The following is a 13,614-nucleotide window of genomic DNA, read 5'->3' as shown; positions in this document are numbered from 1 at the left end:
GGCATATCAAACACACATCTCTTTCCTTGTATTGCATGCAGAAGTAATCACAAGTCCATTGTTATTTGAATATCCTACACTCCAAGTTAATTTTTCTCTTTCTTGATGTCATTGCTTCTTAGGGATTCCAAACTGCTATTAGTGTCCATCAGTGCAGCCTTCCCAGTCCACATCATTTCAGCCTCACCAGTGGCCATATTGGTGGAACTCCACTTTTACCTCAGGCTCACACTGGTGTGGTGCAGGAACTGATATGATTACAGAGTTGGTTCCTTCACCTCCTTTCCAGTTCACACTACTCTGTGAGAACTGCGCTGCGATCTGTAAACTCACACAAGAATCTAAAACCCATGCAATCAGATTCCACAGCAGAAAAAAAGAAGGCACGGCACTAGTGTGTGTCCTCTTGAGGTCCATATTTATGTATCTGTAATTGTAGACAGTAATATGAAAAATACATGCCTCACTTCCCCCACATAGTACAGTTGTCCCCATATTCCCCCACATGCACAACATAATGGCCCCTAAATATTGTGCATCTGGGGGAGTATGGGGACCATTGTACTATCATGTTTCCCTGAAAATAAGACACTGTCTTATATTCATTTGACCTCCACAAAACAGAGGGTATCTTATAAAACACCTAGCAGCAGTGGTGGGCTTCTCACAGTAGAGGCCCACCACTGATGTCACAGGCCAGATCACAGCTATCTGATGCCTGTATACAGTACTGGAGGTGGTGCTGGGTCTGTGACACTGTATACTGCTGTCTGGGATAGTGGAGGCTGCAGCGCTGGCTGTGATGAGCCTCTCACACCTTGCACAGGCTCATCACTGCCACCATTATACCAGGCAGCAGCATACACAGTGCAGAATCCCCTTCCCTAGATCACCACTCACCATACTGACTTTCTTTCACTGTGCAGCCACATAATCCTTTGCATGGCGCCTTGTTCTTGTTCAGTTACTCTCAGATCAAGGCGCCACAGAAAGGATTATATCACCGGAAGTAGTGCTGTATGTGAGTGATGCCGCGGTTTGCGGTGCCGCCACATACAGTACTCCAGGAGCACAGGATGAGAATGCATCCTGTGCTCCTCTCCCTGACCACTAATGAAAGAGGTACCCCTTCTGGAAGTGTGGTGGGGGCCAGATAAGTGACCTCAGGCGGCCACATGTGGCTCGCAGGCCATTGTTTGGGAACCCCTGCTTTAGAAGTTATCTACAATACCATTTGCCAGAAACAGGGAATCTCCTCTACAATAGCTGCCCCTCTTTCACCAAAGTGGTACATTGGAATACCATCAACAATGGGATACTCCCAACTGCAGTTTGAAACTCTAATAGTTAGAGAATTCTTTATTATGAGGAAAAAATCTACCTCCCTAAGATTTTATGCCTTATTCTTAGGAATCCTTTATAGATCCACTTCAAATAAATATAATCTATGCCTCCATCTTTCAGTCTTTGGTGCATATGGAAATGTTTTAAGTTGTGCCAGACTCTTTGTGTCCCCATAGACAATAGCATGCCAGAAACTTCTGTACTCTACTTTTTTCTCACAGTCATATCATGTTCATTGCTTCCGTGACACTCTATCCATCTCATCTTCTGCTGTCCCCTTCTCTTTTTGCCTTCAATTATTTTAACACCAAAGTCTTTTCTAATGAGTTATCTTCTTATAATGTAGCCAAAGTATTTCAACCTCATCTTTTGATCTTCCAATAAATAGTCTGAATTAATTTCTTTAAGTATTTAAGTACTGACTGATTTGATACCCTTGCTGTCCAAGGTACTCTCCCATGTCTTCTCCAGAACGACATCTTGAAAGTGTTGATTTTACAGCACTTAGCTTTGCTTATATAACAACTCTCAACATTGTACATTTTGCTATTGGAAAAACCATAGCTTTGGCAATATGGACCTTTGTCAATAAGATTATGTCTGCTTTTTTGTAATGTTATTCAGATATGTCAAGCTTTCCTTCCAGAGAGTGTATTTTAATTCAATGGCTATAGTCACTATAGCTACTATATTGATCTCTGAGCCAAAGAATATGAAATTTGACACAGCTACCATTTCTTCTCCCTTTATTTGCCAGGAAGTGATGGGAATTGCCAAGATCTTAATTTTTTTTTGGATGTTAAGCTTCAAGCAAACTTTTACACTCTCTTCTTTCACCCTTTTCATGAAGCTTCACTTTTGGTCATCAAAGTGGTTTCATTTATAATTCTGAGAATGTTGATATTTTTCCTGGAAGTCTAGCTTTTGATTTGATTATCCTGGCATTTTGCTTGGTGTACTCTGCATTTAAATTAAGTAAATAAAATTCCAATATACACTTTGTCATACTGATTTTCTAATATAAAACCTTTCAGGTGTCCCATGTTTGGTTCTAACTTTTTTTCCCAGACCCACACACAACTAAGATGATCTGGCACTCCCATGATTTTAAGGATTGGGCACATTTTGTTGTGAAACACACAGTCAGACAGAAATGTTTTTGTTTATATATATCTAAATACACATATGCCTTTGGGGAACAGTGAAATTAAATAACATACAAAAATGCATGAAATTTTTGTTTCTTGATATGTTAACAAAGACAAGGTTAAGTGCTTAAAGAAAAAAATATGACTGACTATGCCAATTAATATATAATACTCATCCCAGAACAGGGTGGGAGGATCTTGTTTTTTTTTCCACCAAACTTACCAAGATTTAGCCCATTTTCACAGTTGATCTTTGTTTATTTTACTTTAATTTTGATAGAGTTCAGTACTGTTAGGTTCTTTTCCCACACTCTCCTTGGGGGATAAACATATGAGGAGTATAACACAGAGGTCTAGAGAAAGGTAATTAAGAATGTTTGCTGTAACAAAGGTGACTCTAATTGCTTTACCTTAAGCAAAATTCCAGGTTTCTCAAGTGATTAATACAGAGAGAAAAGAAACATTCCAATAGAAACTTTAGAGCTTTTATAGTTTTATAGAAACCATTCTTTGAGGAAAACCATTTTGAAAAATGCATGTGTACACACATAAAAGACATCATATATATGTATATAATATATACATATAAATAATAGGAGACCTCATGATCTTGCCATCATTTTTATTCCCCCAAAAGTTGATAACAACTAGGATTTCCATAGCTGTATGCCAATATCTGTGCTAAGCACTTTATAAATATTATCTCATTTGATCCTTATAGCAACATTGAGAGACAGGTGTTATTATTGTTTCATTTTTACAAATGAGGAAACTGAGGAAAACAGAGGTTAAGGGACTTGCTCAGAGTCACACATCTAGTAAGTGCCTGATACTAGATATGAATTCAAGTCTTCAACACCAGTACTTTGTCCCCTCTGCCACCATAACCAATATTTTAATTAAGCAGGGATGAAATGGATTTTTAGGTAGAGATGACTGCATTGTAGCAGAAGAACACATAGAGAAAATATCTATGATATAAAAGCCTTATGGTCTGATTTCAGCCTCATGAGCTTTTCCAAGTATTTAACTTCTCTGAACATTAGTATTTATCTTATATTTAATAAAAAAATAATACCCATCTATGTTGTGAAAACCAATAAGATGATTTTCATGAGACCAGTTAAAAACAGGGTGAATTGCAAACCTTAATCCTATTCTTTGTCCTCATTGTGATCTCCATTCCTTCAATCCCTAGTTCTTTCTTAGGTCATCACCCTTGCATTGGCTACAATATTCTCCATTGGTTCACTAATATAGCTCGTCACTGTTCCAGAATCGCTTGGTAAATTTCCAGTCAAACTTATCCAAACTTTAAGGGTGACTGTGATTCATTTACTTTAGACCTATTTTTATGTTGCTGAATGCAGCTGGGAGAAGTCGTGAAGCCATGCTAAGCGAATGTAATACAAATTTCTGTATAATTTCAACTGAGTCCTTGGTGAATCAAAGCATTCCTTTTACTTCTCCCTAACTGATTTATGTTCTCACTCTCCAAAGGAACTTATTCATACCTTTTTTTTTGTCCCTGTACAGCCTCCTATGTTTTCACCTTCTTTCCCTTTCCAGCTAATGATCTCATCTCATATTTTATTCCCTTGTCCCTGCTGGAATGAGGCCGTTTACCAAGAGTTTTCCCTTCTCCTTTTCTTCTCATCATCTCACATCACTTGAACATCTTTTCCCACTGCCTTCCCTTTTAACCCAGGCATAGATGAAAAGATGTGTCTTTTCCTTGCAATGGTCAATCATTCAATGTAAATCTTTGATCCCATCCTCTTTTTTCATCTTCAGCATATTACTCTCTCATCTTCACATTGCTCTCTCCTTGTATATTGACTCCTTCCATGTTGCCTCCCTAACATTAAAAACATTTAAAAAATCTGATAGGTATTATGCTATATTTTTCCTCTTTTTCTTGGCTAACCTCCTTGAAAAAGCCATTTGTTCTCAGTTTTTTTCTTTTTTACTTCTCATTAATTATTTAGCCTTTTGACTTCATCATCCAACTGAGACTACTCAACAAAAATGACCAGTGATCTCTTAATTATATAATCTAATGACTTTTTTTTTCAATTCTTATATGCCCCATAGCACTAATGACTATTGATCACTATCTCATGTATACTCTTCTGCTTAGGTTTTTATTTAGATACTGTTCTGCTTCCTCCTATTTGTCTGACTGTTCTTAGTTTCATTTGCTAATGTCCCCTAATAATGGGTAATTCTCAAGGTTCTATGTGTTCGGCCTTCTTTTTCCATTCTTTACAATCTTACTTGTTGATCTCATTAGTGCTAAGGGATTCAACTATTATCTCTATGCATATTAATTCCCAGATCTACATAGTCATCCCTAGATTCTCTTTTGAGTTTCACTCTAAACTTTTTCAACTTTCTTTTGGACCTTTTAAACTGAATATCCTGTGGTTATCTCAAACTCAACATGTCCAAAGCAGAACTCATTATCATTCCCCTCAATTCTTTCCTCTCCCAAACTTCTCTGTTTCTGAGGAAGACATCCTAGCCTGTGCGCATTCTCCTGGGCTTACAATCTTAGTATAATCCTTGACTATTCTCTCAAATATCTCACATATCCAACTCTTCTTATTTCACAATGTTTCTCATATATTCTCCCTTTTGTCCACTTCACAGTTATAACCCTAGTTCAGGATTATGTAATCTCTCACTTATACTTTTTCAATAGTCTTTTAAAAAAAATCCTGCCCTTCTGCCTTAGAATCAACACTAAATGTCATTTTCAAGGTAAAAGAATAATAAAGTCTAGGCAACTGGGGTTAAGTGACTTGCTCAGTATCACATTGTTAGGAAATGTCTGAGACCAAATTTGAACCCAAGGCCCCCATTCTCAGGTCTGGCTCTCTATCTACTGAGGTTCCTCGATCCACTAGCTTCCCTCTTTCAAAAGTTGTTTAATTGTTCTACCTGCCTCAAGTCTCTTCCCATTAGCATCCATCCTCCATTTCACTGCCAAAGAGATTTTCTAAAGCATAGTTCTGTTCATGTTATCCCCTCAATAAACTACTAGATCCCTATTATTTCCAAGATCAAATATAAAATTGCTTATTTGTCATTTAACTCTCTTCACAACTTAGCTCCCTTACTGTGTTTTAGTCTTCTAAAAAGTTTCTCCAGTCCATCAAATCTATAACCCAGTGGCACTGGTCTACTTATGCTCAATGCATAATATTCTGTCTCTTCTCCCTCCCTTTGCATCAGCTACCCTACATGCCTGGAATTCTTTACCCCCTCATCTCCAACTATTAGTTTTTCTGTTCCCATTTGAGATTTTGTTTAGATCTCACCTTCTACAGGAGATCTTCCTGGGATCCTTAAGTACTGATGCTTTAACTCCTCTGACTACTATTGATCTATACTCTATATATCTGTATATATCCATGAGATCCACTGAAAAAGGAAATAGTAAACTGCTCCAGTATTCTTGAAGAGTCTGACATGACTGAACAACAACAAGAAATATGTCTTGTATATTTACAGTCATTTGGATGTCATCTTCTCTATTAGAATATGAACTTACTGGGAGGGGAAACTGTAATTATATCCTGAGTGCCTGACACATGGTGAGTATTTAATAAAAGCATGACTGACTACCAAACTCTAAAAGAAATAACATTATTCCCTTTAGATTGACTAAAAATCTGTCTTAAGGTTTTCAGTGACAAAGTAGGGCAGCATAAGCAGATTGGTCTTTACATAGCTTGCAGTGCTAGGAATTCCCCATTGAATTGATATTGCTTAATTTATTCTGACTTTGTATTAGTATTTATTTCATTATCAGTTATTCATAATCTAAGGATCATTGCAGTTCATGGTATGTCAACTGATTTGGGGGAGAAAGAAATCCCCATATCTCTGTCTTTCCTCTGCCCCCTTCCCCAATTCCAAATGAATACAATTATGATGTGGATATGCATGGGTTTTGCTGGGTTTCTAGCTGAGCACTGACCCAAATGCATGTTAGAAAAGCATGATTCTGGGCACTCCAAAAAATAAAAAGAAAAAAGCTTTAATTACATGCATTGACTGCACAAGAAGGGATAGGAATAATTTTCCACAAAGTCCTTCATTAATTAATCACCCTCTAGTCTAATTCTTACAATTAAAATGCTGTAAACTGGGATCTTGGGGAATTTCAAAACAAACAGAAAACAGCTCCAGTTAGAGAGACTGAACCAATTTCCTCCTTACTCAGTTTCTTACATTTCTTTTTTAGAAATGCTGAAAATGAGCTTTTTAGTATGGATCCTTTCACTCATCTTGCTATCTTTGCTAATTCACAAATTCTTTTCACAGAGAAGCCAAAGATATGGTTTTCCAAGGGAAAAAAGGAAGTGAGACTAAGTAGGAGTTGGCTGAAGAACCATCAGTAGGCATCCAAAGCAGGAAAGTGTGTATTCAGGAAGACTGGTCAAAGGCAGTAGAGCAGCTCAAGCACCATGAATCAGGCAAAGGGGACTGGAAAGAGATTAGCTAAGCAATGCTGGTCTGTGGCAAGTGCCATGACTTCCATGAAAGAATGGGGAGAATACTTATAAACAGATACTTCTTCAGGATTATAGGGATCTTCAAGGATACTTCAGGACTAGGCATGGAGATTCACAGACAGGTGTTAAGCATGGTTTATCTTTATGCATCACTGGTTCTAAAATCTCAAGGGTAGCCATTCTCTGCACAGTGCAGACAGAGGAGAACAACCAGAACTATGTGTTTAAGAATGAAATGTGGTTGAAACCTCAGTCCCTCAGAAAGTTCCTTTATACACTAATAATTAAAAACCCACAGATGTTATTCCAAATGTAGTTGTAAGAAGTGTTTAAAAGTGAATTTAAAATAATGGCATTGTGCTTCACAAGGACCTGCTGTTATACATGTGGTTAAAAGTGGAATAGTGAGTGAGTTGGAAAAGATTGGATTCTAAAAAGAGACACAGTCATCACCTGAATCTGTGAATCTAGCAAAAGAGAATCAAAACTCCTAATCTACATATGTCTATTTGGAAAGCTTCCCAATATTCACAGTATCATAAATTCAAAGCTGGAAGTGACTTTAGTGATTGAATCCTCTCTTTTCACTGATGAGGGAATCAAGGTCTAGGGAAGTTAAGTGATTTACCCAAGGTCAAACGGTCTGTGGCAGAGCTAGAATTGTAACCTACATCCTCAGTCTCCAAATAACATATCCTTTCCATTGCATCAGACTACCTTTCCAAGATTGGGTCTAACTTGTGCTTGAACAGAAATCTCTAAATGGTACCTGATCTCTTTATGTGGAGAGAAATCATGAAATCAAATCTTTCCTTTTGGTATATAGCAAAGCTTGAAACACATAGAAAGGTCAGCACCAGATAAAAAGCCGTCCTATTAGATTTGAACCTCAGCTGCTTTGGGCCCTCGAGTGGCTCAGAATTTAGAAGTGGGATGCCTCATTTCCACAAGCCATGGACGGGTTTGCCTTCTTCACCAATTAGAGCAAACTTAGCCAACTCCGCATAAAAATAATGATGAAAAGTGCCATCTGGGGTCATTTAGAACACAGTAAGAGTTTCAAGGATGTGTTTGCAGAAGAATGAATGCAAGCCATCCATTTGGGCATCACTAACGCTTCCTCTGTCTGAACATACACATTACAGAGAGCCCTCCTACATCTTTGTGTTCAGAGTAGACACCACTTTGTTCTGCCTTCTCTGCAGGAAGGTGCTTTCCTTTTCCTCAAGTTGAAATCTCTACAAAGAGAACCTCAGGAAAGTGGGGGCAATCAGCTCAGCATGGAAGAGATAACTGTTTACAAATCTGATACAATAAAATCCTATTAAAATTTTTTTGAAAGCCTGACAAGCAAACCTATTTGCATCAGTTTCTTATGAATACTATCTGATATTCTACAAATTGAAGAGTAAAATAGTGGAGGTAACTTTATGCTAATGACCTAGGTATTTCCTATCAGGCGCAGAGGCAGTCATGCACACCGCTGTTTTAAATAAAGCATTTACTCTCAGAAAAATTGCCAGCTAATGTACTAAAAGCCTCAGGGCACGGGTCAACCTCCTTTGTGAGGTGCCATGACATAACGCAGTTGGTGCCCAGCAAACGATAAATGATAATAGAACATTCTACCTGAGCAGCTTTGAGAGACACTAACACTAACACACTAATCACTCATTTTTCTTCCCATCTCTGACGTGTCTGCTTTAATTTTGAGACATTCTTTCATCTGTTGCTTGCTTTCATTTCCAGTGCAGTGATGCTATGGGGGGAGGTGGAGGGCATTCCTAGCCTTCTCCTAGTCAAAGTGTTTACTTTAACCACTCAGCTTTCTTTCTTTCTTTAATTAGTTTCTCTGCTGAGTTCTTCATACTGTGCTGAGACCCTGTTTGTGATGTTTTGCTAATGAATTTCAGTGCTGTGATCCCCTTGATCTCAACTGACTCACAAGTTGCTGCTGCTAATTCATGGGCAAAGGGAATATGTGGATGATGCCCAACATCCTTCTGCCCATTTTCTTGGGGGAGTGGTCGTGACAATATCTTTTTGTCAAAAGTGTCTCCAGTGAGTTAATGTGGTTTACAATATGTAGAAAATCATGGACTGCCCCCACCATGTGATTCAAACAGAATTCTATTAACAGCAAAACAAAACAAAAGACAGTAAAGAGTAAGCTCATTACTTTGTCCCAGATCTTGCCTCTCCACATCAAATTCAGTATAGGATGTAGGGAACTCTCTGTGGAAACTTCCTTTTCTGAAGGAAGATCTGAAGTTTTTCCGAATTTTAGAATCTTAAGAAAGTTGGATGAGGCAATGTAAGGTTAAAGGACTTGTCCAGGGTCATACAGTTAGTATATGTCAGAACTTGAATCAGGTCTTTCTGGCTCTGATAAGTTCTTTCTGTTCATTATTTCATGATGCCTTTGATGTGTCTTCATTTGGAGTTTTAAGAAAAACCGTGTGTGTGTGTGTGTGTGTGTGTGTGTGTGTGTGTGTGTGTGTGTATCTGTGTCTGTGTGCAGGGGCTGGAGGGGAATTAAGTGGGTTAGAAGGGGGTAGAACAGAATATCTAGATAAGGGATGCTACAGTGAAAGGACCCTGGGGTTGGCAGCTGCATTAAATAGCAACAGAAGTCAGTGGCAGAATTTGAGACAAAAGACAGGGACAATGATCACAAATTGGAAGAAGTGTGAGGAAAAGGGACACCTAGTATCTGTGCAATGATTTGATACTAGTAATGTGAGGCACATAGCTAGACTTCATCTATTAAATATCTGTCTAATTCATATTAGAGTGTTTGGCATAAACAATATTAAAATAACATATAGGCTCTCCTCAACTTCTGCATAGGCTATGTTTCCAAAATTCTTTTATTGATCTATTGCTCTGAAATCAGAATCCATTCCTATAGGAACAAAGATTATGAGGTTAGTTTACAAAAGCTAAGTTAATCTACAATAATATAAATTAACTACAGAGTCAATAAGGCAAAGGGCAATGGTACAAGGGATAGACACCAGGTCTGCAGTCAGAAAGACCTGAATTCAATCAGATACTTACTGGCTGTATGAGTAAGTCTGGTCAAATCATTTAACTCTATCTCAGTTTCCTTATATGTAAAATGAGCTGGAGAAGGAAATGGCAAACCATTCCAGTCTCTTTGCCAAGAAAACACCAAATGGGGTCACAAAGAGTCAGACAAAACTGAATAACAATACTAAAAAGAATCACCCTTTTTCATATCTTTTTATTTCTTCTTTAGAACAACATTTTGAGGTCCAGCCCTGGCATGTAGGAAGCAAAATATGGCCCAAATCAAGAAACCAGATGATAAGAATCTCCACAACATAGTTATGGAAATTCATAATGCAGAGCAGATGTATACAGAGATCCTCAAAGGCAGTAGATGTGGGAAGACATCAGTAGATGTCCTTAACATCAGCAAGGAGGCATTGAGGATCAATGGGACCTTATCTTAACTGGGGAATAAAGAGGTGACTAGCAGAAGTTTAGTGAAGAATTAGAGGATTCAGAGGTGAAGGAAATTTTATAGATTATTTCATTTTCCTTTGCTCACATTTTATTGGTGAGGAAAATGAACCCTATAAAGGTTAAATAACTTACTTCTATGTGAATAGATGATTTGTTTTCAACTCAAGTATAGAACTTAACATTTATCCCTACTGTGTTTCATCCTATTAGGCTTAGCCAATACATTGCTTTAGCTTGTCAAGATCTTCTGGGGTCTCCTTCCCAGTCTTATGACTTCTATACCTTTAGTTAAGGCATTGATAAATGTGTTGCTTGAAAGAGGGCAAAGGACAGAAGTCTGCTATAGATCATCCTTCAGGCTGGCATCACCTACTCTGATGAATGCTGTTATAGTACTCACTGGCATCATTCTTGAAAGGCCAATGGTTGCATGGGAGGTAAAGGCTAAGAAGGTTTCTTTGCCAATCAGTTGGGTAAATTCAGTCACTTTTTTGAGCTCTCCTGAAGTCCTATCTCCTGTAAGATTCAGTGACTCATGTGCATGTGGTTCTATAGAGAGTTTGTCAATACTCTAGTATAGAATTTTAACCAAAGTTTTCTGCTTGCTTTTAAAGTTTATTGAAAATTGGTCTCTAATAACTACTTGTTCTGTTTATAACTGAACAGACACTCTTGACTGCATCTAACCTATTTAATTAGAGCTTTCACTACAAAGTTCTCTTGGGTTACTTTGAATGGAAAGGAGCCAATTGAAATCATGAAAACATCTACCCTGTTCTTTGTAAAGTGGGAGAAATTCCCAAGAGAAGATTCAAAAACAGTATTCTTCCAAGATCCTTCCTTTCCTTTATTCCTTCCTTTCCCCTTATTCATTCCTCTTCTCCTTCCCTTTTCTTCCCTTTCCTATTATATCTCATGGCAGCAGCTCTGAATGCAACTCAAAAATGGTTAAAATAATCTGGAAGTACTGACAAAGGAATAAACAAAGTCATTAGTTCCTCTTTCTAAAAAGAGAAACTTTTTTTTTTTACCAAAGAAGTGGAAAGATATTTTAATTGAAAGACTGAATTGTAAGACTTACAGTGTTCAGTTCAAGAGTCATTAACTGAATGCCAACTGTTTTCAAGGGAGTTTGCTCTATTTTTGAGAGGGAGGTAGAATAGGTAGAAAGAAGTAGAGTCAGGATTTCAAACCCATTCTTCTAATTGCAAATGCCTTTGTAGTCAAAGAGTTTATAGAGTAGGAGGGCTAACAACATAAGTATACAAATAACCCTGGAATCATCCTTCACTCTTCCCTCTGCCTCAGCCCCATGACCAATCATTAGGAAATCTTATCAATATTGCCATCATCAGATCTCTCCTATAGATCCTCTTATTTTTCCTTCCTCAGCCTCTACCTGAAGTAAGCTCACCTGTTTGGTCTATTGTAACAGTTTCTACCTTTTTCTTGCCTTCATAATCCATTTTTTTTTAACTCTCACCTTCTATCTTAGAATCAATACTGCGTATTGGTTTCAGGGCAGAAGAGTGATAAGGTCTAGGCAATGGGGGTCAAGTGACTTGCCCAGGGTCACACAGCTGGGAAGTGTCTAAGTCCTGATTTGAACCTGGATCCCACACAAACTTGCTGGGGAGAGATTTACTATGCAAATTACAAACCACAATAATGTGCGCCCCAGATAGCTCTATGTCCTTAGAAGTGCCCAAGGAATCCTTAAATTTACTCTCTGTACTTCTCTCAGAGATCCAGGAGGCAAAAGAGCCTCCCACCTTTGAAATACCTACAGATATACTGGAGTCTCTTTGGGCCACATCTTCTACAGATGTAGGCTTACTTAAATCAGCTGATCCTGTGCAAAGAAAAACTAAATCCAGCCCATCTCCTTCCATTTCTCAGTATCCTCTCTCAGAGGAGGCAACAGAGGACATTACCCCAATATTAAACTCATTAATTGACCAGGGAATAATAATCCCTTGTAAATCTGAATACATGCCCATCCTGCCCATTAAAAAACCAAAAAGGGGGCCCAATGGCAAGCACCTCTAGATTTGTACAGGATTTGAGGGCTGTGAATAATCATGTTATAAATAAACACTCTATAGTTTCCAACATCAATACTGTTATTTCCTCTATTCCTAGTAAAGCTACATACTTTACAGTAGTGGACTTGTGCTCAGCCTTCTTTTCCATACCCATATATGAGAACTCCAGGCATATTTTTGCTTTCACCTGGAAAGGCTCCCAATATTCCTGGAGTTGCCTGCCCCAGGGTTATGTAGAAAGATCGAGCTTATTTGCACAAATTTTGAGCCATGATACAGATAATATAAAATTTAAAAACAGCAAATTAATAAAATACATAAATGATCTACTCTTGGCTCCCACAGATACAGAAGTGTGTCAGGAAGATAGTAAACACCTTCTTTTGGAATTGTACAAAAGAAGGCATAAGATCTCGAAGGATAAAGTTCAGTGGTGTCTCCTCAAAGTAGAATATTTGGGGTTCATTCTGACACCTGGTACCTGTTATATTTCTCCCAAGGAAATTGAAAATTTTCAAAAATTGAGTCCTCCTATCACCAAGAAACAGTTAAGAGCATTTCTGGGAGCAACAGTGTTTTGCAGACAATGGATTCCTTGCTATGGGGAAATTACCAAGCCCCTTATAGCACTAACAAGAGATTCAGTCCCTGAACCACTTAAACTAGAGCCAGAACACCTGTCAGCTCTGTCAGATCTAAAACAGGCTATCCTGTCTGCCCCCGCTCTAGGCATCCCAGATTATAACAAGCCATTTACTTTGTATGTACATGAGCGAAGAGGGGTGGATTCAGTTGTTTTAACTCAGACTTTGGGGCCTTCTCAGCACCCAATTGCTTATTATTCTGCTCAATTGGACCAAATAGCATCAGGAGCACCACCATGTCTTAGAGGAGTAGCTGCTACAGCCTTACTAGTGACAAAAACTGTTGATCTAGTATTGGGATGCCCATTAACAATTATGTGCCCACATGAGGTAGAAGCATTGTTGCTAAGACATAGAACACAGGCATTTTCTGATCAGCGAATTACAAGGTATGAAATAAACTTGTTAAATAGTGAAA

The 13,614-nt window shown here is 38.2% G+C and overlaps 1 protein-coding gene across 1 annotated transcript in view; it reads right to left on the bottom strand.

The window, feature by feature from the left end:
- The window catches only part of CNTNAP2 (contactin associated protein 2), a 2,768,972-nt gene that overhangs the window by 439,659 nt on the left and 2,315,699 nt on the right, over positions 1-13,614 (bottom strand). The window lies entirely within an intron of this gene.

Source organism: Monodelphis domestica, chromosome 5, assembly GCF_027887165.1.
Source record: "Monodelphis domestica isolate mMonDom1 chromosome 5, mMonDom1.pri, whole genome shotgun sequence".
Taxonomy (NCBI): Eukaryota; Metazoa; Chordata; class Mammalia; order Didelphimorphia; family Didelphidae; genus Monodelphis; species Monodelphis domestica.
The sequence above is the reverse complement of the archived record's forward strand: the minus strand, read 5'-3'. Positions and strand labels throughout refer to the sequence as shown.